The following is a 25,994-nucleotide window of genomic DNA, read 5'->3' as shown; positions in this document are numbered from 1 at the left end:
GAATGAGAGGCACCAGTTTTGTTGAGTTTGTTTTTGCACACTTTGTATTAGTTTTTGTTCCTGGTGGTGGGTGTTACTGATGTAGTTATTTTGGCTAGGGAGTTCAGTTGCTTTGTTTTGGGTTTAGATAAGTTTGGGAAACTCTGTTAGCTTTTGTTTTGTTATATTCTGTTCTTTGATTTAGCAACACTCACCAGTCTTGTGTTCATTTTTGTCACTTTTATGTTCCTTTGCCACTAAACAATAAATCCAAAAACATTCTGGTAATTATTGTTATATCCAGCCATCCCCTAGAGCAGGGGTGTCAAACTCAGTTCTTGGAGGGCCACTATCCTGCATGTTTTAGATGTTTCCTTCTTCCAACACACCTGATTCAAATGATCAGCTTATCATCAAGCTCAGAAGAAGCCTGATAATGAGCCTGATCATTTGAATCAGGTGTGTTAGAAGAGGGAAACATCTAAAACATGCAGGATAGTGGCCCTCTGGGAACGGATCTTGACACCCCTGCCCTAGAGGTTGGATCATAACAGCACTCTGAAGTTGTGAAAGTTATGTTACCTTTAAAAAAAATGTCCAATATCACACCATTTATTAAAATTGAAAAAAAAAAAAGTTTGTTTTGCTTTCTGACTGTTTAAACTCTTAATTTGTGATGTTTTATTCTGTTCAGAAAAGAAAACTTCATTGTAAATATTGCATTTAGAAATTTGCCATAAATAAACCATTCAATCAGATTTTTGTAAAAAGAAAAAAATCTACACTTGTCAGTACAACTGAAAAGCCATTATTGACTCAACTGTGACCAATAATCACGTGACAAAAATTCAGGGACTTTTCGGCTGAACTGCAGGCCATGTTAACACACTGTATCGAAACTAAATAAAAATTCCTTAATTATTGTGTAGAGTAAGGCTGATTCCAGATTTTTACAATTTTTGAAGAAAAATGTAACTCCAATCTTTCTTTTTTTGTTTTACAATTTATGCAACTAAAACTGTCATACTCCACAAACACATTTTTCTGGCAATGTTCCACTCTTTTATTATTGGTCTAAGACTTCATACTGCAGTGACAAAAGAGCCCACAGTGAGCAAAAATGTGACAAGAGCAAAAAGGTTTGAGTTTTTGAGGGCTGAGCAAGCTTTAAGCCAAGCTGCAGGTGAACTTCTGGTTAAACTTTAACCTGACTTCGAGCGGTTTGTCAATAACTGATGTGATCGTTTCCTGCTTTATCAGGCTTTCCTGTGTTCATCTCCTCACCATGTTCCGTTTGTTAATGAGGCTAAAACTACTAAATGTAAGACCCCAGTGAATTCTTAAAAGTGCTCCGTAAGTCAGCCATACCCCTCATGACACTGCCTGCCTTTCCTGTATCACATGTTGTGATAAACTCGTGATAATAAATAACATGTAGTTATCTTTCAAACTGCCGAATCCCCTTTTGGACAGGAAGCTGTAGCTTGATACTTTCTAAATTCTTGTGTCGCCCTGATAAAAACAAATCACTCTCCATGTAGCATTCTTCAGTCCCGTGTTTTATTTTCCACTGTCAGCACGATAACCTCCCTCAACTCTGAACACGCCATTATCTGCTGTATATTTAGACAATGACTCACTGCTCTTTCAATAATTTCTCCTCTCCTGGTCCAACACATGCATGGGAGTTTTCGCGCCGCTCATCACACTTCAGGCTGCATTAGCTCTGCAGGTATTACGTCCTTTCCTTTTAGTGTAGAGACGGCTGAAAACACCTGCGCTTCACTAGAGGCTCAGGGTGTGTTTATATGTCCTTAAACCTAATGCCTGGAGCAAAGTCTCACTTAAATTGCAATAAAAATGGTGCCCCAACATGCCTTATCCATCATGTGGACCTCATAGTGCCATTTGAACTGCAAACACATCGTCTCTGTTCTTATTTGTTGAGGAGAACCAACAAAATCCGACTTGAAGCATCTTAAATTTCACCACCGAAATGAGATGATAAATCCTTATTTGTCAGCTGCTGATCCAATTTACTAAATTAAATAACTGCCCAAGAGGAGTGAGTGCAGCAGTCGGCCAAAAAAAGACGGGTTATAAAACACTGTCTTCCTTTTAAATGTTGGTTTTAAGAGGGACATTTGCATTAGGAGCTGGATTCTTTCTGCCCGAATCATAAATAATACTGTAAAAAACGCAACTTCTTTGTGAAACAGCAGCGAGAGCCAATATAATTCCTCTCTAGTCTTTGACTTTTAAAAGCCTTGTGCCCCTTTTAAAAGTGCACTTTCAGATGGTACACCCACAATCTAGCAGAATTGGAGAAAAAGGCATTCCAAAAAGTACAAATCCCACACAAAATAGGGATGTTTGTACGGCATCAAAAGGCTACTGCTCACTGGCGGTGCTCCATATGACCAAATATGGAAGGAAAAAATGCTGCCTTTTCCCGTAACCAAACTGGGAAAAAGAGGGAAAAAAAAGGGAAGGTTTTCTTGCCTGCTGTGTGCGCAGTGAGATAGAGCTCTCACACTCACTATACAGTGGCCACAGAGTTGGCTGCCTCTCAAAACAGCATGACTGATGGTGATGTCGGACCTGCCGTGACATCTCGCCGAACACCGTCGGGCAAATGCACAAACACGAACACCTGCACGACTCGGGAGTCATGAAAGAGAAGCACAGCGATCTTTTCACCGCGCTGACATGTCATTTTTTAAACACGCACACAAAAGCTTTCTTCACTTTCACGTATGAGCTCTATAGCAGCTCTGAGTCTGGAAGGGAACATTCCTCTTGGTGAAAAAGCAGCCGTCTCCAAACGCCACTGCTTAAGTTAGAAACGGTTTGTTTATCTGGCCCCCACTTCGCTATGTGGAATGACTCTGATATTCTCCTGCCACTGACTGTCGCATAAAAAAAAAATGTCGATGTCATTCCACAGGAAACTTATCGAATTATTTGGGAGTTATTTTTGGAACGTGTCAGTTGCCAGCGATGGACGAAAACTGCAGGAAAATGGGGGAAAAAAAAGAGAAACGTCTGCAGTCAGCACAGAACAAAGCCATAAATAAAGAGACTTGAGCTTTTGTTTTATGACACTGTTCAGCTCATTTAGTCATTTTAAAGGAATAGTTTTTACATTTTTAATACGCTTTGTCATTCTGTTGCCAAGAGTTACATGAGAAGGGGGATGCCACTCTCATGACTGCATGGTAAAAATGAACATCCATCCATCCTCTATACACCGCTTTATCCTCACTAGGGTCGTGGGGGGTGCTGGAGCCTATCCCAGCTGACTCGGGCGAAGGCAGGGGACACCCTGGACAGGTCACCAGTCTGTCGCAGGGCTACATATACAGAAGAACAATCACACTCACATTCACACCTACGGGCAATTTAGAGTAATCAATTAACCTCAGCATATTTTTGGACTGTGGGAGGAAGCTGGAGTACCCGTAGAAAACCCACGCATGCACAGGGAGAACATGCAAACTCCATGCAGAAAGATCCCAAGCTCAGGCTGGGATTTGAACCAGAGATCTTCTTGCTGCAAGGCGAAAGTTCTAACCAGTACTCCACTGTGCAGCCCTTGAAAATGAACATGAACTTCTTAAAGATTGCAAACAGGGATGCAGCTAGATTGGCTAAGTCTGTTTGCATTAACTGTATAAAAACTAATATGTTACAAATTGGAAGACAATGGTGAAATGAAATCTTTTACAACTAGATTATGTTCGTTTGTGTTTTGGTCAAGCAAGAAGAGAAGACTGGCATGACTCCCATATCGGTACGATATGCTAAAATAAGCTAAAATTAAAAGGCGATTTATTTTAGCATTGCGTAAAGATTTGTGATTATGGCCATTTAAACTAATTTATATAGATATCAAGTGCATTTAAAACGTATCTGTGACAAGCTAACAATCCATTGCTCATCATCTTTAGCACCTACAATGCAAACTCCAGCTACATTAACGTATGTTGTCAGTGTTGTGCTAGGCATGTTTTAGCCTATGCTAAACTTTGCTAGCATATTAGATTAGGCTTGACTTTCTGGTGTGGATTAGGGTTTGATTTTAGTTCTTTTACAGCAAAGGAATAAACCCACCAGCATCCAACCACTCTCATATAATATTTTTTTTTGTTTGTTTCCACAACTCTAAAAGCAAACAAGCAACAAGAAATCACTCAAAAAGCAAGTTAGTTTGAAATAAACAAAATTTAAAAAAAAGGTTCTACGTTGGTTGGTAATTTTTCATCCTGAGATTGATCTTAGCATTAAGCTGAGCGTAAGTTTATGCCAGTAAAATGTCTCTCTCCAAGACCATAATGCTTTCTACAATAGACGTGTTTTGCTTTGCTGCCAAGCAATGAACAGGGGGGAGAAGTGTGATAAATAAGTCATTCTGGCTCTTTCCTCTCCTGTTTGCTCAGGGTCCAAGCAGTTTTAGTTTTCAGCACTGCAGGCCTCTTATGTAAGCACCTCCTTGAAAAAAAAATTACATCAGATATTCTGGGGCAAATATCCAGAATGTCAAATAATCACAATAAATATGCACCGCTGCACTTGACATGCGATATTAACAGTCTGTTGTGTAATTCCACAAGGACATTACAGTCAGGCCTTTCATCTTTTTGTCACTCAGAATCAAATGCAATGACAATATACATGCTACGAAGGGCCAGAACAGTATCAAAACCGGGCTGCGAGAGGATCAAACAAGGCTGGAATAAAAATGAAGAAATGCTAATTTTTCACATCACTTTCCTGTCAAAACAGAGCAGAGCTGTGATGAAGGACAACATCATGGAACCTATTAGTACCTCAGGGTGGCATTTTAAAGTCTATTTAATACGACTGTAAATAAATAATGACAGACAGATGCTGAATGAAGGCGAAGACAAAGGAGGCAACTCCGTGCAATGTAAAAAAATCCCATCTTGGCAGGTCATTTACTGGTCTAGGATACCTCTAGGAGTTCTTTTCTATTAAGCAAAACACACGAGAACATGTGACTTGTCATGAAATCCTTCCTCATCCCTCTTTCGTGTCCATTTGCAGGAGAAAAGCTGCCTCCCCTCGCTCCTTAAGGACAGCTCGTCTTGACACCTGCCTTCTGTCAGAGTAAATGAGGCCCGGGCAGGAGTCTGTGTCTCCTCAACAGGACATTAATCTGCTACTAGTGAGCTGACCAGGGAGACTGGAGGAACCAGAGTGCTGATGTATGGTGGGTTTTAGCCTCAGCGCCGCTGCTGCCGACTCCACAGCTACAGTGGAGGAGGACAGTTTATCCAGCTGATGCCAACGAAGCAGAAACGAATGAAAAAAGGGATAAAAGCAGGATGGAATAGCACAGAAATGACCTCTAGTAAGCAACTTTTTCAGTTTCAGCCCACTCTGTCTGGCTGGCAAGGCTCTCAGGCGAGATCCCGAACTCTTACCATTTTAATAAGTCACTCTGGATATGCACCAAAGCTACAATATTAAAGCATACGTGATTATCATGAGCCACAGCAGCCCACGGTCTCTGGTACAAGGGCAATAACATGACATGCTGGAAGAATTAAGTGGAACATAAAAATGTATTTCTCATAAAGCTTGAGAGGTTCCTTATGTGTTTCTGTAAGGATCTGCTGAGTATTTGTGACACACTTCCTATAAAAAAGAAGCCGCGTTTGGGTCACGGCGGACTTGTGGCCGGAGAGAAATTACACTTTGATGAGAGAAGGAGAGAAAATCGGAAGGATGACAAGAAAAAAAATGAACAGAAACGGCCCAAGTGATTTATGTGGCTGAGTCGGACCACGCCAAGAGAGAATGTGTTCCCATCATACCTTACATGGAAACATACATGAGGGCAGAGTGAGGCTAAAAAGCATGATGCAATGCCCCCACACACCGAGAGCCTGCTGAAAACATGACAGCTGAGCGAAAAACCCTGACACGAGTTTGCCTTTTTTGTGCATGTATCCCGGCCCTATCAGGAAAACACAAAGAAAATCACTTTAGCAGAGGACATATTTATTTAAATCGCTCCAAAACGTCATAAATCTTCATCTTTCCTGCCTTGTTTTAACACACAAGTCGGTAAATCATGTGGCGGAATGCCAATTTTTTTGAAGTGCGCGGTGAGGCTTTTCAAGGGTATTACATGACAAGGTATTTTTCAAAATAAGGGGCTGCATTCCTGGAGAGAGATAGGAGGAGATTAAGGAGCGGGCGGGGTGGCAGGCGAGCGAGATGACCTGACCGAGATCATCTATTACTCACTCTGGATGTGGAGAGTTGGAGTGATCCCCCTGACACTGCTTTCAGCTCAGTTTTGCTGGAAAATCTGAAGGTTTCTCAACCTTCTGAACCCCCAAAAAACATGCCGGAGGGTTTGAAAGGCATGTTATCATTAAAAATCTGAGCTAGAAACTGTAAAAAAAAAAAACGATGGATAGTTGGATTTTTCCATTGGTACATGGAGAAAAATAACCAAATGCACACTTTATTCTATATATCTCAGGAAAATTGACCAAAAATTAAGCATTTGTTATAACCAGATTCTGTAAAAAAGAAAAAGAAAAATTCTGCATATCTTCACTCAATTGTGAAGCTTTTAGTTACTTAGCTGTGACCAACAGTCACGTGACAAATAATAAATAAATTAATAATAAAATATCTCTAACATGATGTGTCAACTTTTTTCTTTGGCCATTTGGAAAAATGCTGTCTAATCTAAATTCTTTTTTTTCAATTTTTGTAAAATAAATAATCATAAAAATTAATCCAACACTCTCAATACCTAATACTGAGTTATGCCAAGGTTAAAATCACATTATTCTACATGTCTCATTTAGAAATTCGTCATAAATACACTATTTGCTCCAGGTGGATTCTGTAAAACACAAAAAATTAGACATTCCTTGTCGCAACTGAAAAGCCATTATTGACTCAGCTGCGATGAAGATTAATGGGCAAAAATTCAGGAAAACTTTGGCTGGACACATGTAATTAATAAAATATCTTTAGCATATTGTGTCAACATTTTTCTTTGGCCATTTTGAAAAATGTTGTATATGCTGACTTCATTTTCTTTTTAATTTTTGTAAAATAAATAATCCCAAAAATTAATCCAACACTCTAAATATCTAATACTGAGTTCTGTCAAGCTTAAAATCATTTCATTCTACGTGTCTCATTTAGAAATTCGCGATAAATAAACTGTTTGGTCCTGTAGGATTCTGTCAAAAACAAAAAATTCTACATTCCTTGTCACAACTGAGAAGTCATTATTGACTCAGCTGCGATGAAGAATCATGGGAAAAAAATTCAGGAAAATTGTTGGCTGAACTAGGTTGAACTGCAGGCTGTGTTTACACATACCAGCTGTGAGACAAGTATGAAAACAAATGAAAAAAAACATTTTTTTCAGTATTGTTAACACCTGTGGGCACAAAGTGTAGGATTTTAACTGTTTCCATAGAGGTGCTGGACTTTATATTGCAGTGAAAAATTAGTCCACATGAGTAGAAATGTGACAGGACGAAAAAGAACATACTGGATACTGCTTGGAGTTCAGAGGGATGGTACTGACAAGACACTGGGTATAATAATAGAGAGTCTCCCACTGGAGACAGATTGAGATGTTTTCTTCTAATTCTGTGTCTCTGGAAATTTACAAACGTATTCAGAGTGAATCGTTGTAGGATAAAGCTGCTTAACACTGGATTTGTCCTCAGCCAGGTGTGGAGACTAAAAGACGTCTAAAGCAGAATACTCGGGAGACATTTGATGAATGGGCTCCAGTGGCCATGACAGTGACCAAGACAAGGCGGCTTTCAGCAGGTTACTCTGCAAACTAATGTCTGCTTTCAAGGTGCACTTGGAAGTGGCTTATAATGGATTTTTCTGGCCACTGGAGGGCAAGCTGTAAACACAACATTTAACATATTCTCACCTTATCGAGCTGATGTGGCAGAGAAATACCTTCCTATTAACACGTCCAACAGACACACAGCGACATTAACATTCACATAAAAGACTGTGAATGTGAAATGTGACATTTTAGAGCCGTGTTTTTGACCAGCTGGCAAACTGCAAGGCTATATAATGTTAAAGATCTTCTGAATCAAGCATTAACGTATGGATTATACTGTTCCTTGATAACCCATGTAGGATGTGGCGATAAAGCAGCAAAATTTATCACGATAAAGTCTCATTTCAGTCATAAGTAGTGATTCATGATAATTTCTTAATTACCCATTTTTAATAAAGACCAGGGGGGGAAAAGGTATCGTTTGATTTTAACCACCTGACTTTGACTTTAACCTATGTATTCAAGTACATGAGAAATGATTTTGATGTTGTAATGCAACCAAACTTTGTGTTTTCACAGTGGTTAGTGAAACTATCAAACACTCTATTGCACAATTTTCTTATTGTTATTTACTTATCTTTGACTTACTAATGGTTAAAGGGCAGGAATTAAAGCTGTAGGAGTAGCCTTCAGCATTTCTATACTATTTATATTGTATATTATGAATTTGTTGAATATGTTCAGTATTTATTGTTGAATTTTTTTTATTACTTTTTATCCAAAATAAACCATATTGGTGGTGACACTTCCAGTATTCAATGTTTGACTTGTAGCTCTGTCAGTCCTGAGGTAAATATTTGTCTCTTCAGCTGCTAAATGCTGCACTGTTCAGGAGATTCACTCATTGTCTTTCAGCTGGTTGATGCTCAACTTTAAGTCCTAACAAACACAGTGAAACAACATTTGCAAAACAGATTTGTTTTAATATTTTGAAACCTCCACAATCTGCATCAGCTTGTTGACTTTTTTTTGTTCCCTGTCTTTTGCGTATTGCAGCTTTACCACCGACAACTGTTGGCTGAAGAACACAATGAAACATTTGCATGTCGTGTCATGAGAATTTTAAATTCAGCAGAAAATAACAACTTTTAAGTCCATCTATGAGACTGAATTGATTGCTAAACTTTAAGAATTTTTGCAGTAATTCTTCTTTCAAAGCTGGCACAAATCAAGAGTGCAAGAGCACATGGAGCAGAATAGCTACAAGAACAAGAGGGATTTGTAATAGAAAAACCCAGAGCACAGCTTTTAACAAAGGACTGCAGAGGTCAGCACAAAATTCAGCAGAGTAAACCAGTCCTAATCCCAGTCCACCTACACCAGTTGACAGATATGATGCCAGGAACTAGACACGTGAAGCTCTTTCATTCCGACAGTGATGAAACTCCAGCAAATGTGCCGCTGTGGGAAATTTGCCCCTGAGTGGTTTTCAGCGACAAACTTTCAGATATTAAAGCATTAGCATCGCTTTTGACTCAGCGGATGCACATTCTCTAAGTGACAAGGAGCTCACCTCTGCTTCCAAAGAATACATTCCTCTCCTCTCATACCTCAGATCCTTTCAGGGCTCTACAGGGCTGAAGTTCACAAGCTTTACCAGATCTCATTTTCGTGCATGGCTGTGCCGCCTGTTATTATTAGTGTGGCAGGCAGCCAGCTTGGATGGGTACATGTCTTCTGCTCCCTCCCTAAATCCCCCTTGAGGTGAAAGGCCCGAGCCCGGGTCTTAAGGCCTGGAACGTGCTCCACGCAAGTATGCGTACGCAGAAGCCTCGAGCCACGCAAGACTAATTTCACGCGTTGCTGCGTTCCGTTGATTGTCACCAGAAAAATTCCGAAAGCGGCTGCAGCCCGAGTGTCGCGGCTAGGGTGGCTCCAAACAATTACGCCGACCAGTTTCACAAAGCTCTGCTGTAGCTTAACTTTGTCAACTGTTCATTCAGACAAGAAATCCGTGTGCTTCCCCTGCGAGCAAGTCAGAGGTCGCATATCGCATCTGCTGTGTTTTCTTTTTTTAACCACATTTTTCCATGGAGGACATTTTTGTTGACAGCTGTGGTCATGGAAACAATCTGATTAATCTTAGTATGTCATTTTTCATTTGCTTTCGTACTTGTTTCGTATTTTCTGAACCTAAAGATGTACATTTACATAAGATGAGGTATAACGAGTTGTTCTGTAACTGTATTTACCTTTTCTGTGGCCACCACTGCAAACCCAAGCAGTACAGAAGCAGACTTGAATTGCGTCCTTCAGGAGAGTTACCCCATGTCTGTCTCTGACTCCTCTCTTTCTGTGGTTATGTGACTTTGGGATCCATTGCCAGAAATTCCAGGAAACCCTAGAGCTTCATGAGACATAACAAAGCTCTCTCTCTTCCTCAGTCTTTGTCTCTTTCATTGTCGATTACACTATGTTTCTGTGTCTGCCCCAGCAGGCCTAGAAGCTCTGTAGCTCGTTCTCCCTGGGAGTTAAAAGTAATTTTATTCAGTGGCTGATTGACTCATATCACACCACCATAAATGCCTGAGTTTCTTACTTTGAAAGCCTGTGCTAATTCTAGACCACAGACTATTTAGACCATGGAAGACGGAATCATCATTGAATGCCATTAGCGTGATGTGGCATTTACCACTAAATTGAGGATAAAATTCAGCTTCAGAGGTTAATATATGTGCGGTATTTAAGCCTCCTAATTCCTAAATTTATTAGAATAACACATATCTCAGACAGCCATGAAATTGTAAATAATTGCGCAGTGCTCTTTGGAGCTTCTCTGGTTGCTCTGTTGAGGTTGCTGCGAGCTTTTTTTTGTAGCTGATGGCAAAACTGGAAATGAGATTTGGTTCACAAAGCAGCAGCGCTAAATGGGAATAAATCTAAAACCACAGCCACCCCCGGCACTAATCTGTCCACGGGGGGTTCAGCCATGCCCTCTGGTTGGAAAATTGTCTCCGCCACCTGGGTCTCAAACACAGAGATGCATGTCTGAGACGCCTCATAGACATGCACCTACAGACATACCTATTCACCCACCACCCACCTTGTGTTTATGTTCAGAGCTTGAGTGACTGGTATTTCATTTCGGCCTGCCCGGAGCCCTTTTGCACAGTTTGGCTTGGCCGGTGTACCATTACTGGTCATTAAGTCTAACCTGAACTAATAGGGGCCCATTTTCCAAGGTGGTCTCCCAGGTGGCTGTCATAGGAGTGAGTGGCACTGCAGGGCTCTGGGCTTGACTCAGGCTTCATGAAAAATCTGTCAGGACGCAAGCCAGACTCCATCATACATGAGACTCTTTGATAACAAGAACCCATTGTTCTACAGGGGGGCGTCTGGGTGTTTTGTTTCTCATTAAGGCAGGCTTAATGAGGCCAGCCAGAATGGGCAAACCCCACCCCATCGCTCATACACACTCCACTGCTTCTGTAGCTTCTTCCACGTCTGATCCAATGAACCATCAACAATCCTCCTAAAACCATTTGCTCTCCTGTGATTAAAACCCAAGTCAGGCCAAGAAACGCGATATGCTAATTTACCAATCATGACTGACACTGACTGAATGTCAATGTGTTGACTTCAGTAAAGCTACACCAAAACTTAGTCCACACCGTTACTAGAGGGAGCAGAAATATTAGCTGCAGTATGAGTGTTTAACAATTAGAGAGTAGGATATAAAGCACTAAAACCTGCAAAAATCTTGACTAGTTGTGTTCAATCCACCTGCAATTTTTGTTACATATGTTAGATTTGCATGTAGAAGGGGAAGCGATAGGTTTACTGTTCATACCAGCAATGATTTTACAACCGAGTTCACATCTTACCATGAAGACACCACTTGACTCCGCACCACTATTGTCTTAGCTGGGACGCTAGCTTTGCTACATGTGCTGCATACAGTACTGAGTATTGAAAACAATTGAGTCAGAGTGACTTCTTCTACTTCTAAATTACCTAAAGCACAGTTTTATCCATTATATTCTCTAAAAAATGATATTGAGCAACACAAATGCTCATTTGTCTGTGACAGGCCAATATCTGCCAAAAATATCAGTCAACTACAAATCGGGCTTTACTTGCAACTATTAATTATTTGGATTACAATTATTGTATTTCTATTCATCTGTAGATTGTTTTCGTGGTTGATTACTCAAAAAAAATCTAAAAAAAAAAGTGGTGAAAATTTGTCATTGCAACTTCCTAGAACCCAAAGTAACACCTGAAAACTGCTCCTTTTGTTTGGCCAACAGTCCGAACCCAAAACAATCGCTGGACGCCTCCAACTGATTGCTTGCATGTGAAGTTGTAATGTATCTTTATATACTCTTGGCACTTTATGATTATTATTCTGTATTTAATACGGATGCTTATGGGTGCCTTCTGTTCATGTCATGCTATTTTCCATTTAAAGACACCAAACATCTAACAGTGATTATTAAGACAAAGCGTCTCCATACGAGCGCATTTTGTCAGACTAAACACTTTACTGCTCCTGTGGCAGATATCTTATTTTAGCATTAAAGCCCTCATATGTTTTAGCTGTGCTCTGCTCCGCTGTGACACGTGTCATCATTAATCAGAAGAGAAGGAGCCATTAGTCTAAATGCGGGGGTAATTAATCCACGCTCACACTCCATTAGATGTCATGGCCAATTTGCGCAGGGAGCTGTGTACTGCACAAATAAGCAGAGATGATGGGACCCACAGCCATTATTCCTGAGGAGCATGCCATCTCAGGATTAGCTCTGGTACTATCGAGGCGCTAACTTGTATCTCTAAGAACTGAGCAAATACTGTACTGCGAGTGGTATTGTGGCTAAAATGAATCACCGTCAATGATATATGATTGTAATCATGTGGTTGCTTTTTCACATTGGAAATTTGTGATGTCTGATCAGAGGATAATCACACGCATATGTATCTCAGTCATAAAAAATGTGACTGGACTTCAGCACTAAAGCCAAATCATAAGCCTCCAACAAGGTTAAACTGCAGTAGGGCATATAGTATGAATCAGCCCTTGGTTTAATAAGTACCATTCGGCTGTCACCTCGGCGGCAGTAGAGCTGCTCTATTACAGTAAAGCCCCTCCAGTACAGAGCTGGGGTTATTCAATAAAAACCTGACTGAGTGTTTCTCCCAATCACCACTGGCAGAGCTCTGATGAGGTAAAGAGCTCGCCTATGCCAGCCTCTGTCCCCGCGGAGCAGTGTCTGATTAAAATGGTTTTCTGAGGCCATATTTTTGTTCTCCTTGTCCCCTTGCCAGACCCACGTTACAGAACAGTACAAATTACCTAATGCATACCGAAATGAATCCATGAAAACAGATCTAATCTATAAAGGTAGATAGATGGCAGCGCTGGGTTTCCACTTTTTTGATGGCATCTATATCTCAAAGACACAGGAAGAAAATGTTGAAAGTGTGCCTAAACATACTCTATGTTTGGTGAGGGAGGAATGGCTTTGCATCAGCTATTCTGCTCTTTTGATCTTCAGTCTTAATCACTTTCACACACATACACCCCCCTCCAACTTATCTTTTAAATCCCCTCGCTCACCCCCAACAGGGCAGTGACATGTGAAGTGGAAAGAAATGGCAACATCAGAGTGGCCCGCTAGCGTCGGCTTTCCTCCTCTGCCGTCGTCTCGCCTTGCTTGTAATACATTCCTGAGCAATCCTCGGAGACTCATATGTAAATGCCTGAGTATGCTTCTGATTAGGAGGCACAAAGAGTACACTCTATAAATGCACTCTTAAACAATTACCACTGCTCCCAACTGCAGCCCCGACACAGACCTCAGACTGTGCTGCTGCCTGACTGGTCTATTCAGGTGGGAAAGTTGGATGTGGACCATTTGCAACAATGTGCCTGGCTTCAAGACACATGTCTGCCTTTAAGAATCAGACCAAGAAAGGTTAGCGAAATATTACACTTAGAATTAAAATACTACTTGACCAGAAGAAAACTGGTTATCAATAATTTTGATGAAGTTGCAGTAAAATAAAAAAATATACAGCAATCATGAGAAAGTGTCCTGTGTGCTTAAAGGCTGCCAGTCAGCACTACTTCTTCGTTGCTTCAACCCAGTGGGTAACTAACGGTGCCACATACATATTAAGAGCTATGCCAGCGGACCAGTATACGATATGTGATCAGTATCAAATATGTGATCACAGACATCATCTCGATAAGTATTGAGATGATGTCTATGAATTAATTTTGTGAAATGATTTATCCAGTATTGGTTGATAAGGATGTCGACTATTGATTAGGGACATTTTTAGAAAATTTGCATACTTAGTTGGTTAAGACCAAAACAGAGCTAAAAGCAGTTAAGATTGGACACAACTCCAAATCAATGTCAAAGTTGCGTTATGTCCGCAAAACGTGTACTTTTTGCTAACATGAGCAACATTTACTGTCTCAGTGTGGTCAAAAGAAAAACTAATGCAGATTTAAGTGACTTAAAAAGTACAAAATATTTAATGGTTCCACTTCCTCAGATGTGAAGACTTTCTATTTTTTCCCCCAGTTTTTCACTGTTGTAAAAATGAATTTCTCTGACTCCTGGAACTTGTCAAGACGATTTCATGGCAAAAATAGTTGTTAGTTGCAGCCTTAAAAAACTTAATAAGTTGTGAGACCATGTGACAACTCAGCATTCTCTTCAGATTTTACACCAAGTCTTAAAGTACATGTTTAAATACTTAGAACTTGGTTGGAATTAGAAACAGCTATGAAGCTCATCCAAAGACTGACAGGATTACAGTAGAAGTCTGACTCATGTGAATACCCATGTAAGGACAGAGTGATTGTTTTATATGTATGAGGTAAGTCCTCACTTCTATTATTACTACATACGCTGATCTCGCCAGTTCTCACTCCCTGGATGGCAGTCATCCAACGTGGACTCTCCAAGCTGTCCCTCACATTCGCCATACGCACTTCAGCACATAAAGCACCTCCATAGCCACAAGCATAAATCCAGCAGGCCTATAACTGACCTGCACACTGCCCTGTCTGTTTCCCTCCGTGCGATTCATAGAGCGGTTAACCTTGCTAACTGTGCAAACACATGACCTCACTGGTCATGTGTTTGCGCTGAATGGTATTTTTCACACACTCCTCTGGGATTTGCATCACCTTATTACCTCCACGTTCCCTTAATTCCCAATTACCTTAAAATGTGGGACTTTTAAACTGTGATATGGCAGGCTCTTGATTACCTGTGTTTGTTTAGTTCTCTTTGGGAGGAAGAGCTGCGAGTAGAAGGGAGAAAAGAGGAGGAGGAAGACTGGGGAGGTGAAGAGAGGACAGAAGGGAAAAGAATGGAAAGTTGGCGAAGGGAAGAAGTTGGGCGAAGTGAGAATGAACGTTATAGTAATCATTTCTTTTCGGGAGAAAAGCGCTGAGGTCGAATAGATTGGTGTCGGAGGGAAGAAAAGAGGCGAAGGGGAAAGTTAATGTAGCTGTTAGGAGGGAGACATGTAAGGTGGTTTTCTCTGCCACAGGGACACACTGTGCACGTCTGAGGTCCCAGTGGGAGGACGCCGAAGGAAAACACAAGGCCAATCAGCTAACAGAGACATTTCCTGTGCTTGTTTTATCAGATGAGAAGAAGCCCAAAGGCTAAATGTCCTCTCTCAACAAGGTTGTACACTTCTCAGAATAACCCGCTTTGGGGAACGAAGGGGAGAACATGCATCTTTGTAGGATGACATCAGAAGCGCTGCTTAGGAGCACTGACCTCACTCTCGCACAATCAATCATCCACAAAAACCCCATGAAATGTGGACCACGTGAGCAAGAGAGGAGGTTTTACCTTTTAAGATATAAACCAAAGCTGCCTCATGAATTAAATCATCTCCTACTAAAAAGAACCTGAAGATTTAGTAAGAACGAAAGGAATACAATGGTCTTTTTTTATATAGCTATGAAACTTCTGGCAGAGCTAGGCATCTGGCAACTAACAGATGGCGAACCAACGTGCCAATTACCAACACTGTCATGCCATGCCGCCTATTAGGCAATCTGGCCTTGAGTGATCAAACTTTAAAGTCAGAAAGCGATACGACGGAGAGGTTGATCTAACAAACCCTTTTCATCAGAGTGTGACTAAAGCCCGGAGGAATTCAAACACAGGTCTTTTGTGCCCACATGACTGCTTCAGACAGGAGAATCAAAGTTTGGAAAGAAAGGAAAGAAAGACACGGATCCTGGGAGGGAGGGGTCATTATGAAATTCTTTATGCACGTATTGAATCTGTGGCTTGAAAATAGCTATGTTAGTGTGGTTTGATTGAATAAGGCTTAATTTGGTGGTGAATCTATTATAGGCCAGGGGGGGAAAAAAAGAGGAGAGCAAGCATTCTCCATCACCCAAGAGAATACCAGAGTCTAATTGTGCAGTGAACCAACGCCAGAACATCCAAGAGCACCGTGCTCCCCCTAAATAACTGTTCCATGTCATCTTGGCTGCAGAATGAGGAACAACAAACAGAATATAAAGCTAAATTAGACAGGGACATTTCATGCTATGAGAGGGTTTCCTTTCCAGGCTGGTGAATTTATATATCACAAATATATTCTGCATAAATAAACTTCCTCTAAGGTTTCATGCCCCCGTGTGACTTCATAAACAATTAAGCAGCTCGACCAGTTTTTGCCCACCACTTGCTGACTGCCAATGCTCAGTGAAAGAGTTAAGAATTCTCCTCCAACCCGACATCTGCCCGTCCGTCCAAGCTCACCATATTATACAACTTAGTGTGCGGTTCTGGATGCAGCGCATTCAAATTACATGCTATCAAATTCAAAGGCAGAGGGGGAACAGAACTAGTACGCAGTGGGGCTCGAGTCCAGGGCCAAAGTCCCATGAGCCTCAGCTGCACGTCAATCACAATCACTTCAAATGAGCTGAACCCTGTCCTACTCCTGCTGTTATCCAGAAGACACAAACCTAAAACCCAAACGGACTTTATTCCAAGTGAGTGGTGCACACTGATGACAAGGACACCACTGATGAAACAGAAAGCACTCGTTTGGCTTGTGGTTCTTGCAGGCACGGTGGGGCTGCATCTCTATCTCAAGCCATATTCTTACAACAAACAAATCTGCATGAAATGAAGCCAGCGGGCAAAGAGACTTGAGCACAGGAAACATGCTTGACATAGTTTCAGTGGTCCGTTATGAGAAGAAACCAGAAAATAGCCCTGGCACCTGCTGTGCAGAAACAATGTATGTTTGGACTGACATGGCAGCTTGTGATCACTGCAAACTGAACCACATTTGGAAAACCTTAACGCCGAACACAGCATAGGTAAACATCTATTCAAAAAAGAACAGAATGGTCTGATCATTTGTGTTAGAAAAGTCCCTCTGCCAGTTTTCCATTCTATTCAAGTTCAATTCGCCACTTGGTTGGCTGCCTTCGCTCAGTGGTGGTAAGAAACTATTGCCTTGCAAGGAAACTCTGGATTCTTGCTTTGGAACTTGATACTGTGGTGGAATATGAGTATCTAGCATCAAACTATAACAAAGCACCCACATACACTGCATTGCATGCGTATAAACACATAGCTGTAAGTGCTTCATGCTTTAGCAATTGTTGATTGTGATGAGAGTGAGGCACAATAACCACCCAATCCCAAACCTAACTTTAATCAGTGAGAGAAAAGAGAGATGGGATGGAAAAGGAGATGGAGAGAGGAGGAGGGAGCCAACATACAGTAACTAGAGGCCTTCACCGCACTGTGCAGCCCAGGGCCAGACTCCGGAAATGCATGGCAGTGTTCCCTACATCCTGCCCGCCCAGTCCTAACCCTGGCCCTGGCTCTCGCCCCACACTGCCAAACCCCTGTTATCACTCTGTGCAATTACCTCCAGATTCCTCTGCACCCATATCATATCGTGCCAATTATAAAATCCCCTTCTAAGTACAAAGCGCTACATGCATTTTAGTGTAAAGCCTGCAGTTTTATGCATGTTACAGCCAAGAAATAAGAGTGTGAGAGTTTACCTCTGCGTGAATATGCATGCAAAACCTGAGCAGGGGGTACTTGTGCAGTTGCCAGTGAGCTCTTGTAAAAACAGAGCAGCTCCAATAATTAAAAAAAATGGAAATTATTTTTATCATACACAAATATTGAGTCAAATGCAGTGGACACTATACTACACTGTCAATGTTTGGTAACACCTACAGGGCAGAGGAGTTTATACTTCAAATTCCTAAGTTTTTAAAGTACTGACAAAGTTAAAAGCCAAAGACAAATGGTTAAAATACTTAACTAAAAGCGATATATAAATATTTGAACAAGTGAGCTTATGAGTCATGGATAAATTGTTTAAACTGTTTGTATAAAGTAACAGATAATAGTAATATGTAAACTTTTGTCTTTGTATAAAGCATAATGCACAAACAGATGCTTGGGGTAATTTATAAATGGTGTCATCCCAGAGTTTTCCCACCAGAGCTGCCAAAGGCCATTGTTTACAATATTCTCACTGTCTGCAGCACATGTAGCAGAGTACGTATCACAGCTGAATCAGCAGTGATGTGGAGTCAAGCCATGTTTTTCCCATTAGTTGCTAACCAGTTTGAAAAACACATTATTGGAAAGCTAGGAAACCACAAACCTATCATTTTCTCTTTTCAATATACCCCGAACATATACAAAGTATATCGGCCAACATATTGATACCATCATTTTTTAGTCCCCTTACAATCTGAATTTTCATTTGCCCCAAAGACCAGTCACTAATGGTTAGCTAAAGTTATTGGGGAAATAGTCTGCTAAAAATAAAGAATAAAATAGTTGAAACTGTTAGCTGAAAATAATGGACACCGAGTTGACAGATGAAGTTAAATGGATAAACAGTTGGAATAGTTAGCTAAAACTAATGGATGAAGGGTTAAAATAGTTAGCTGAAAGTCACAAACAAAGAGTTGAAATGGTCAGAGAAAACTAATGGATAAATATATGAAATGGATAGCTTCATGAATGAATAAATAGCTTACATTTCTAGCTAAAAGTAAAGGTTGTGGCCACAACAGCCTGTTTAAATAGCTAAAATGCATAAATCCCTTGAACAAACTTATGAGCTATATAAAGAAATTGTATTCCACTAACATAATAAATTCTATTAAATCTCATCTATTTCAGAAGCAATTAAAAAGAGCACAATGGGAACACGAGCCACAAATGAACTAGTACTGAGGGTACTGTGACTGGACTGTGGGGGTACAAAACCCTCTAAATCACAGTACTGGGAGATTGTTATTCACTGCATTCCAGAGGCTGTTCCAATCATCTGTCACCAGGTCGGGCCTGCACCTTAAAAGGAGCGGATGGCATTCTCCACGTGTTTTCCAAACACTGCACATCTTATCAGATACAGTTTCATGGACAATTACTGCGCTGTCTCCATCCTGAAACCATTCAAAAAGAAAACCTACACATCTGCTGCTAGCCTCCACCCTCTTCCATTGGCCATGCTTCCATTTCACAGATACTTCCATGTAATAAAGATCAAAAGAATTTATGACCAACTCAAGTACAATGAGACATGAAGAGAGGCTTTTTCTTTCTTTCTTTCTTTCTTTTTTGCCTCAGGGGTGGTGGGATTGCAAAGAATGTGATACCTTGAAAGGATGAGATTCATCAGGCCTCTGTAAGACTGCCCTGTGGCTTTGTCTGCAGGAGATGCTGGATGTGTTTAAGGTTCATACACCAAAAAACACAATCGCCTTCTGTATCCCAGCATGATCATGTGGTCAGATTTGATCTTTGAGGGGCATGTGTTGTGCTGGCAACCATATGGGGCTCATCCTTACCTATATAGCTGCACGCTTCCCACTAAATCAACAGGTTTGGGCACATTCTGCAAGTATGGGCATGTTTTTTGTTAGAATTTGGCAGAATCTGCTGATAGAAAATTAGATGAAAAAAAACCCCAAATGCTCCTGAGGTTAGTCTTGGAGACATCCCCTCCTCCTCCTCTGTGCCTTCAGACTTTGTTCGATAACAATCAGCGCGCATTAGAAAGATGGATTCTACTTTACGCACGGTGGGGGAAAAAAACGAGCACAAGATCGCGTAAAGTTCTGCAATCTCGACTTTCTTTTGCTTTAAGCTCTTGCACAAAAGAGGGAGCGGCTTGCAGCCAAGATACTCCGAAAAAAAAAGTAGGATCTGCAGCTCATGCGCACAGCCGCGATCCAGCCAAATAACGCATCGTGGTTCGCAGCATCCCGAAACTTTTCACGCCCCAAAACTAGGTTTGAGTAAAGTTTGTTTGCGCTTACCTGTGGATCTCAAAGTACAGCTCTAGAGTCGAATAGAGAGCAGAGGAGAGGAGAGGGAGCCAGTCTGCAGTCGGTCCTCCACTACCCTCAATGATAAACCAAACTGAATACCCCGTTCAAGCTCCTCCCTTTTAGACATAATCGCACATCTACTCTTTGGCTGTCCAGTTGTCCGCTCCAGTCTGCTGCTTTGTAGCGCCAAGCCACCGCAGACGCAAAGTCCAAAATAAAATCTGTCAGCTCTGAGCAGGACTTGTGCAAAACTACAAATATATGAAGCGACCTGAAGGCAGAAAGTGCGTGTTTCTGGTTCTTCTGGGGGCCTCTGAAACTAAAATCATCTGTCATGAGGAATCTTATGAAATGTTACTCTTGGACAAAAAGAAGTTTCCTCACAGACAAACCAGCAGACCTGAAAAGTTGCAGAAAGTGTTGGTAACTTAATAAAAAAAAAGAGGTGCCACTGACGATAAAGGTAAAGTAGGAGACAATAAGAAAGAATATAACTATAGTTCAGTAATCTTTACTCACAGGGTGTCCCCTGCCTTCGCCCGAGTCAGCTGGGACAGGCTCCAGCACCCCCGCGACCCTAGTGAGGATAAAACGGTGTATAGAGAATGGATGGATGCATAGGCGTCAGTTTAGGGGGGGACGGTGGGGACGTTTCCCCCCCACTTTTTGTCAGGAGTCATTTTGTCTCCAACACATTCAAATTCTTCACATGTAAGCCGTTGTAAACCCAGTTATTTTTAGTAGTATAGAAAATTCCGACGCTCCCGAACGCACCATCCGCACTCGGCCGAGAGTTGCACAGACACGCAGCACACCTTCGTGAGGTTAAAAAAAAAAACAACAAAAAAAACGCGCAGATGCTAATTTTTTTTTCAATTCAATTTTTATTCCAGACTCTAGGTCCAAATACACACACCATAAAAACAAGGACACAACAAGACACAAAAAGGATACAATCATAAAACGTCCCTTTAAAGAGACAGCTGTACCAGTGCTTCCACATCCCAGACTGATAGCGAATGGCACTACAGCCAATATTCACCAGTGAGACAATCACTTCATTATTTGAGATATTCAGTCTACAAATAAAACTGTACATCATTTTACGCAGTGTGGCTTGCAGAGTATTAATTCCGGCCGACACAAACATCTCACTCGCACTAGCCCATCTTGGTCTCCTAAGAAGAACACGCAAGGCGTCATTGTAGGCCACCTGCAGTCTTTGTAATGTTCCTTTCTTGTACTTTGCGCTAAATTTGCGCATTTGCCAAGTGGAAGCTCCGACCAGAGGCGTGCAAGGGCAAAATTTCGGCCCGGGAGAATTAGTACTATAGTGGCCCACAGACCCCCCCCCCCCTACCTGCATGTACTGATAGCTCAACAGCTTGAGTCTCTGCCTTTGGTGCAGTGGTTGTGAGTTTGAGCCCACCTTGTGGCATTTTGTCGCCGGTCTTCGACATTTTCTCAAAGTGCTGTGGTCTCCGTCCCCCCAACTTTTAAAAACAAACTGACACCCTTGGATGGATGGATGTAGGCTATGTTGTGTTAAATAAGGAGCTTACTTGCTAACATGTTGTCGAATCTGTTGTATCTATTACTTTCACATTTGAGTCTTAGCAAGCAATTTTAGTATTTCCAAACCTAAAATATTCTTCTAAGATTACAAAAGTGTTCTGTGGTGGAGTTTAAAGAAGTTGCACCTAATTTTTTTGAATTCAAACTCAGACAGTAGCTGTAAATGACAATGATTTTGCAGGATTTGTACAAATTACACAAATATTTATCATGAGTATACTATATTTCTCTTCAAAAGTAACACATTTATTGCTTGCTTGAGCTTAAAAAGACACATTGTAGCTGTATTTGAAAACAGCACATAGCATCTAGAACATCTTGAACTATATCACTTAAATCCAGTTCATGCTTACTGAGGGGCAATGTGGCCATCTACATAGCAACTGGCTAACCATTCAATAGCTGTTGAGACCAGAAATGCCACTAGCATGGATACAGACAGGAAGGACAAAAGTAATTTCTTGCTACCTGGATGGTACTAAAATTAGCTTTAGAAACCCAAACTGCTGTTTGCACCGGGCTGAAAACATGGTTATTTCTGTTGTAAAGTTAGACATTTTAGCTGAGTCACTCGTGGCATTACGGTTGTGCTGAGGAGCGTAGAATTTTGTGTTTTTGTTTTATATATCCATCCATCCATTTTCCTCCGCTTATCCGGGGCCGGGTCGCGGGGGCAGCAGGCGAAGCAGGTCGTTCCAGACGTCCCTCCCCCCGGCAACGCTTTCCAGCTCTTCCTGGGGGATCCCGAGGCGTTCCCAGGCCAGACGAGATATATAATCTCTCCAGCGAGTTCTGGGTCTGCCCTGGGGTCTCCTCCCAGACGGACGTGCTCGGAAAACCTCCAGAGGAAGTCTCCCTGGAGGCATCCGAATCACGTGGCCAAACCACCTCATCAGGTGGCCAAACCACCTCTGTTTTGTATAGAATATTGAAAATCTTCTGTTTTGACTGTTTCTGGCTCTGATAAATGGTGTCATTTAAAAATCATAACGCATCTTCCAAACCAGACGGCAGGTTTTGGCATTTAGATGGTTGAACACGTACATGTCTGGGTTTTCCCAATATATGGATATTTAGTATTTGGACCGACATGTGCTTAGCTCTGTCATAAATTGGATCTACCTCATATATGACACATTGAGGTTTCTTGTAGGTCTTTTTCATTTTTAGGTTGGATCATTCTGTGGCTTCTGTACATCAGATGCTTTTGCCATTCTAGACACCCCAAGGTCAAACCAAGCAACCCAAACCCACCATGACTGACACAACAACAGCAAAGAACTTGATTTATTCAGACAACCCATCGGTCTGATGAAACAAGAAAATACTGAAATATTTGGCCGTAGTTTTGTATTAAGAGGCACAAAAGTGCTATAATTTAAATAAACAAACACTGAAATCTGTGTGAAGGTTTTTGTTTTTTAACAACATAATCCCCTAATGTTGCAAAGTCCTTGAAATCTAGAGGAAAAAAAACAGAATACAGTACCAGAGTGTCCTCAATTTTTTTTAAAACTACAGCTACGGCTTTATTTCCAGCTTCATTTCTTCTTCAACACATTGATCGTGCATCAAACAGCAAATGCTTTGAGAGTGTACAGTATTTTAAGATGAAGGATATTGATCAAAGTGTAGTTTCATGATTGATTCCATCTACCCAAAGCACCTCTGCTATTTGCGACCTTCTGTCAGCAATTTTGCTAAAGGGTACAGGGAGTTGGGAGGTGACAAATACAATAGCTGCAGTGTTCTACTTTCTACTGTGAAACAGCAGCATGCACACACTGGCCTGCTTTGTCTTCCTCTTTTAAAACAATGATGCTCAGAACAAAGAACAAACTTAAGAGCATTAGGCCACTGGTGCAGAAATGAGCACCATATGCGCTGGTGCTCTTTTGCATGTGTTTTTTTAAGATAAAGAGGAATAAATGCAGTCTGTTGATTGTGTGCACGTGAAAATGCAATTGTATGCAAGTGTGCTGTGTTTGCCGTAAGTGTGTGTGACATAATGACATGTGCATGAGGAGAGACAAAGACGAGGAGGCGGGATTTTGAAGGCTGTCCCGCTCGACAAATCTGAAAAACATTTTATCTTCATTCCTTTGAAAAATAATGTATTTTGAGATAAACCTGTCATTCTTCATCTTGCATGTTTCTTTTAGACTTGTATTCCAGTTTTCACTCAACATCTTGGCCTCAGAAACCCCCATTACCCCCATGCAGAATCACTTCACAGCAGGATTTGATTGCCAAAAATGATGCGAAGGCTGGCGCATGTTTGTAGTTAGTACGATGCCCTTACACTCAGGGCCAACGCTCTCCTGCTATATTTACACCATGAGCTCAGGTGTTTACCTCAGACACACACTGCAGTTTACGTTCAGCCTCCTCAGGGCTCCGGTCTTGTATGAGTGTATGTGTGATTTAGCAGTTAGGCTTTGTGCTTGAAAAGAGGAGCCTTACTGCAAATAGATTACATGACACCCCATCAGTTGTAATCATAATGGAAAAATATAATAATAATTTATCTGAATTTTTCTCTTCTATTTTATCCTTTTTTTTGCCATCTTTTCATTTGCCAAGTTTGACATCCACATTTTATTTATTTATTTATTTATTTATTTTTACAAAAATAGACTGAATTTATGTCTGGTGGAAGACAACATTGAAATACTGTAACTGTAAATATTTTACTTTTTAAAATAGAAAATATATTTTAAAAAAAAAGAAAACATGAATATACGCCAAAAAAAATTCTGGCAGATTTATACGAATAGCAAAACTAATTTACTAATATTCCCTTTTAAAAAAAACTTCTATGAAACTTTTATACAGATAGTGACAATAACCAGAAAAGGAAACATTGATTCTAGAATTTTACATAGATTTGTTGATTAAATGAGAATTTTTGTGTATATTTTACAAAAATTTTCACAATTAAAATGTAGAAATATGAATTTACTGATATAAATGTATGTAAATTTAGTTGTAATGTCCATATACACATATACACACATTTTTAATAATGTTTTTATTATACTTTATTATAATATAATAATTATATTATTATATCATTTTCATGATATGAATTTATAAGTATTTTCATTTTTTAATTATACTTGTTGACCTATCTATAGATATATATTTATATTTAATATGTAATGTCTATATAGACATTATAAACACATTTAAAGATCCATGTATTTTATAAACGTATATATTTGGTATTATATGTTATATGGTTACATGGTATTATATATATGTTGTTTTTACACATGTAAATATCCTGAAAAGTAAAAGAAAATACACATGCTCTCATGTAAAATTATGGCTACAAAATGAATTTTCAGTTTAAAAAACAACCGTATTCTGTATTTCAATGTTGGTTCTTTACTATTATTCTGATAGTATATTTTGGTGCCCCAGGTGCTGCAATATGACTGTTTTGTTTTTTTGTACTTTGTTTTCTTACAGTTCATATTAGCACCAGCTGAGGTTGGACTGAACATATAGTTACTGATGAAGCAGGAAAACATTGCGGCTGCCGGCTGTTTTGCTTTCTGTGAGCAGTTTGTAGCTGCTGTCAGGGATTCACAGATCTTTGCAGCCTCAGGCCAGAGAGCCTCACATTGCCTAATTTATCTGACATATATACCTTCAAAATGTTACATCAGGTGAAACACCTCAGAAGTAATTATGGAGGTTTTAACACCACATCGCTTGAAACAAAACTTTGACATCTTCCCCATTTCATCATGTTGTTCTAAATGAGATGAAAGAGTCTGTTGCCATGTTGCGTAAAACTGACTTTATAGGTGAAGATGGGGTTTGCCGCTATATTCGGTTGTAGAAAAGTGCTATTGTTAATGATAGGCAATCAGGATCACCCTGTTTAAGAATAAAGACGTGTCATCAATGTCTGACATCAACTTGAAATGGATTAACTTCTCCTGCAGCCCTCCTCTGACTCTGTATGTGTGATGGATGATTGGTATCTCTGATGTCTCGGTGGCTATGCTGGTTGATGTGCATACCAAATACCTGCGGCATCCTGGGTAAAAATCCAGCACTTTTATCATTCAGATCGTTCCCCTTTTCCTTCCTGTGTCTCTCTGCTGTGTACTATCAAAAGACAAAAATGCAAACAAAGGATGGACTCCTGCAGTGGCAAGCATCTGGATTATTTCCCTGGTGCATGGTTCATGTTTGATTTAATACTGACACCAGCTCTGCAATATTCTGTGGACAAAC

The 25,994-nt window shown here is 40.6% G+C and overlaps 1 protein-coding gene across 5 annotated transcripts in view; it reads right to left on the bottom strand.

Moving 5' to 3' along the window:
• Nucleotides 1–20,298, bottom strand: part of cald1a (caldesmon 1a) — a 76,353-nt gene extending 56,055 nt beyond the window's left edge. For all 5 annotated transcript variants that reach the window (XR_002596905.2, XM_022218791.2, XM_022218809.2 and 2 more), the window contains exon 1: nucleotides 20,157–20,298. The gene's annotated coding sequence lies outside the window, so the exon portion shown is untranslated. The remainder of the gene's footprint in view (nucleotides 1–20,156) is intronic.
• Nucleotides 20,299–25,994: the final 5,696 nt, after the last annotated feature.

This window comes from Acanthochromis polyacanthus, chromosome 1 (genome assembly GCF_021347895.1).
Source record: "Acanthochromis polyacanthus isolate Apoly-LR-REF ecotype Palm Island chromosome 1, KAUST_Apoly_ChrSc, whole genome shotgun sequence".
NCBI lineage: Eukaryota > Metazoa > Chordata > Actinopteri > Pomacentridae > Acanthochromis > Acanthochromis polyacanthus.
This window is presented reverse-complemented; position numbering and strand designations above follow the sequence as displayed.